Below are 4042 nucleotides of genomic sequence, written 5' to 3'. Positions count from 1 at the left end.
TATATATATATATATATATATATATATTACTTAGATTATGCATACAGACAGATTTTACATGAAGATAGATTATATTAGACAGATTTTTTATATAGAATATACTGTATAGAGCAAAATTTTATAGAGAATTTATTATTCTAACTGTTTTACTCTTACTTTTTAATTGTACAAATATTTTTTACATATATATTATGTAGACAGACAGATAGATAGATAGATAGACAGATAGATAGATAGATAGATAGACAGATAGATACTTTTTATTAAGACTATTTTTTGGACGGATGGACAGCCCCTTCTGCGCTGGTCTATTATTCTCATGACGTAGCAAAGAAATAACAGACCGCAGGCCAGGATTGTTTGTTCATTTCGCTGAGGACAAAGAAACTGTGTGTATTTGTGAGGAGGAAAAGCCTCAAGGGACCAGACATAGAAGATTGAGTTTTTCTTTCCTCTCAAGAGCAGATTTTCTACTTTTGAACCCCTGTGTACCAATCACCCTCTCAGAAGAGCCACTTTCCAAGGTGATGGAGATGTCCTCAGAGGACCGAAAAAATAAGACAGAGAAACAGATGCCCTGGGTGTCTGTGTGTGGTATTGCTCGATGCCTACGCTCTCCCCGATCCAATCAGGACGCACGTTCAGTCCTGACCTTGAGCTAGACAGACAAACACTTACAGCCCTCACGGAGAAACCAAAATGACTTACGGCCTCTGTGTGTCTGTGTGTCTGTGCTGTAAATTAGCAAGACATGTATCAGTTATGAGCAGGTCTGTGTGTGAGAGAAAGAAAGTTTATCATCATGATAAAAGGCTAAAAAAGTATCATCTTCATTGCAGGTACTAAAGTAAAAATTCACCCAAATCTGAAAAACGAATTTACTTATTTACCGGTATCACTAGATAATGTCTGGGAAACACAAAAGGCATGATGTCCGAGCTGCTCTTTTCCATGAAAGAAAAAGTGAAAGCAAGATAATAACACAAGTCTGGAACAACATGAGGCTTTAAGGTCTCTTAGATACAGATACAGTCTTCTCACCCATTCAGACTAGCCAGCACAGTTGATAATTACACACTGTCAGAGAGCTGTCACAAACCACAGCATCACTTTCACTGAGAAAACCTCCTGAACTATAACACCTGCTATTACACATGCCAGTTCAATGAACAGGGCTGTTTGGTGCTCCTCGGATCAGCTGTCTGTCTTGTGCTGAATAATGTGAGCTTTAAATACAGGCAAAGCAATGGCAGAACAGAGGATGCAGTACATTTCCATAAGAGAAACATAATTCACTTCTGTTTGCATTTGTCACATTTGTTTTTAGGGTTTCCTCCTGAATTCACAAATGTCAGGCATTTCAAATCGAAGTGTGAGATGTATTCAAAACTAAACTTTATTATAGAAATATGCATAATTACTATTTGTCTAGGCGTTACTGAATTACATGTTTTATTGCACAGACTATTCTGTTTAAACGTTTGAGGGCAAAACTTTTTATGTTTTTCTAATAATTCTAAAAATGCAGTAAAACAGTAAGAATGTGAAATATTATTACAATTTAAAAAAAATGTTTTTTATTTTAATATATTTTAAAATGTAATTTATTCCTGTGATGAATTTTCAGCATCATAACTCCAATCTTAAGTGTTAATTCTAATATGCTGATTTGCTGTTCAAGAAACTTTTTATTTTAATCAATGTTGAAAACAGTTTAGCTGCTTAATATTTTTGTGGAAATTGTGAACAAAATGTTTGTTGTAATGTCGGTCACTTTTGATCAAACTGAATGAATGTCCTTGCTGAATAGAAGTATTTATTTAAAAATAACTCTTATTCCTGTCTAACAGTTATTCAAAATAACTGGTAGACAGGAAAGGGGTGTATGATTGACATGTTCGACAACCAACCACAATTCACTTTTTGTACATAAAGATAAATCATGGAAAAGGGCTCTGAAAGACACCACTAAAAATAAAAATAAAAAATGAATGAATTATAAACAAAGACATTTTTCAAAAAATACTAATAAATATAAAAGAACTAAACCTTAACTGAAACCGAAAACCAAAACACAAAATAAAAATAGTGAAAATTTAGTGGAAAACCGACTCTAACACAAATTAGACAAAGATAAACATTTCCCTTAGGTTAGAAAATATTGTCAATAGAGGGTGTCATCCATCCCTTCATCTAATTACCAAGTTCAATCAGAATAAGTGATTAGGGATGGAGCTCCCCTGTCAGATGGTTTTCAGGTTCAGCAGCTAATTAACAGCAGAATGGATTGGAAGCCAGTGAAAGCTCTTTTCTGAGGAGGAAAGAAAGCCAGAATCACTCACCTTTCCTATGGTTTTAGTAAAACAAAGTAGGATAGCAGGTGTTTACTGCAGAGTTTCTGTACGTCCAGCAAATGCTGCTCAGGGAAGTCCTCATCGGCATCGGCTGAGAGATAAAAAAAAAAATTCACAAGAAATCAATCAATAAATCTGAAAATTGGAAGACTACACTGGGACTGTGCTAGTTTACATGAAAATAATTTTTATGGCAACATTAACGCATTAAGTATCTCTCATAACCTTTGGATACTGCAAGCATCGTACAACATTTATTTTATTACAAACCACATGAGAACGTCTACGACTCATTGCACTTTTCCTGTGCCGACTGAGGCAGATATATTTAGAAGACTTCCCATTTCCATCTACAGGTGCATCTCAATAAATTAGAATGTCGTGGAAAAGTTCATTGTGTTTTTTGAAAACCAACGTCACTGCACCCGTTTACCAATAAATTTTGGAGCACTTCATGCTTCCTTCTGCTGACCAGCTTTTTGAAGATGCTGATTTCATTTTCCAGCAGGATTTGGCACCTGCTCACACTGCCAAAAGCACCAAAAGTTGGTTAAATGACCATGGTGTTGGTGTGCTTGACTGGCCAGCAAACTCACCAGACCTGAACCCCATAGAGAATCTATGGGGTATTGTCAAGAGGAAAATGAGAAACAAGAGACCAAAAAATGCAGATGAGCTGAAGGCCACTGTCAAAGAAACCTGGGCTTCCATACCACCTCAGTAGTGCCACAAACTGATCACCTCCATGCCATGCCGAGTTGAGGCAGTAATTAAAGCAAAAGGAGACTCTACCAAGTATTGAGTACATGTACAGTAACTGAACATACTTTCCAGAAGGCCAACAATTCATTAAAAATGTTTTTTTTTATTGGTCTTATGGAGTATTCTAATTTGTTGAGATAGTGAGTTGGTGGGTTTTTGTTAAATGTGAGCCAAAATCATCACAATTAAAAGAACCAAAGACTTAAACTACTTCAGTCTGTGTGCATTGAATTTATTTAATACATGAGTTTCACAATTTGAGTTGAATTACTGAAATAAATTAACTTTTCCACGACATTCTAATTTATTGAGATGCACCTGTATATGTTAATGCAACCAAGAGCAACAGAATCGCTGTTTGAAATATTATGTGCCAAGCAGGGCATGAAATTGAGCTAGACAAACAAACAAAGGATTTTACCTCTCATGTGTCTGCTGCGTCTAATAATAAAAGGTGTGCTTGACAAGGTGAGAGAAATCAGTTTCTCGTAAAAGAGACAGTATATCCACAGCCAGAACCATTTGGCGGCACAAACAAAGCCGTGTGAGATCACTCTGACAGCGCTGGGAGAAAATTGAAAATTTATATTCGCAATGAAAAGGAACAGCAAACAACTTTGCAAAATACTATAATCTCAGGGGCCTAATCTTTCTCGAAAAAGAAAGAGAGAGAGAGAGAGAAATTTACTTCTTAGGTGAATCTCATGAGAACTGTACAAAAGTCATATTTTACCCTAAATATATATTAAAAAAATATATATATTTTATAATTATAATGTCATAAATGATTATCTAAATAGTAAAAGATTTATACACCGAGGCAATATTTGTTGTACTGCCTTTAATTTGACTTTAATTTTGATTTTATAGAATCCCACTACCATTCAAAAGTTTGGGATCAGTTTAATTGATTTTTAAAGAAATTA

At 35.1% G+C, this 4042-nt stretch overlaps 1 protein-coding gene across 2 annotated transcripts in view; it reads right to left on the bottom strand.

The window, feature by feature from the left end:
* The window catches only part of LOC107733141 (zinc finger and BTB domain-containing protein 47-like), a 25731-nt gene that overhangs the window by 15867 nt on the left and 5822 nt on the right, over positions 1-4042 (bottom strand). The window contains exon 2 of one of the 2 annotated variants that reach the window (XM_016544656.1): positions 2343-2445. The gene's annotated coding sequence lies outside the window, so the exon portion shown is untranslated. Of the gene's footprint in view, positions 1-708; positions 771-2342; positions 2446-4042 lie in introns of those variants that run through there. The other variant, XM_016544665.1, reaches the window with a different exon arrangement.

Source organism: Sinocyclocheilus rhinocerous, unplaced genomic scaffold (genome assembly GCF_001515625.1).
Source record: "Sinocyclocheilus rhinocerous isolate Xijiao unplaced genomic scaffold, SAMN03320098_v1.1 scaffold1245, whole genome shotgun sequence".
Lineage (NCBI taxonomy): Eukaryota > Metazoa > Chordata > Actinopteri > Cypriniformes > Cyprinidae > Sinocyclocheilus > Sinocyclocheilus rhinocerous.
Note: the sequence above shows the minus strand (reverse complement) of the source record. Positions and strands in the feature narration are given on the sequence as shown.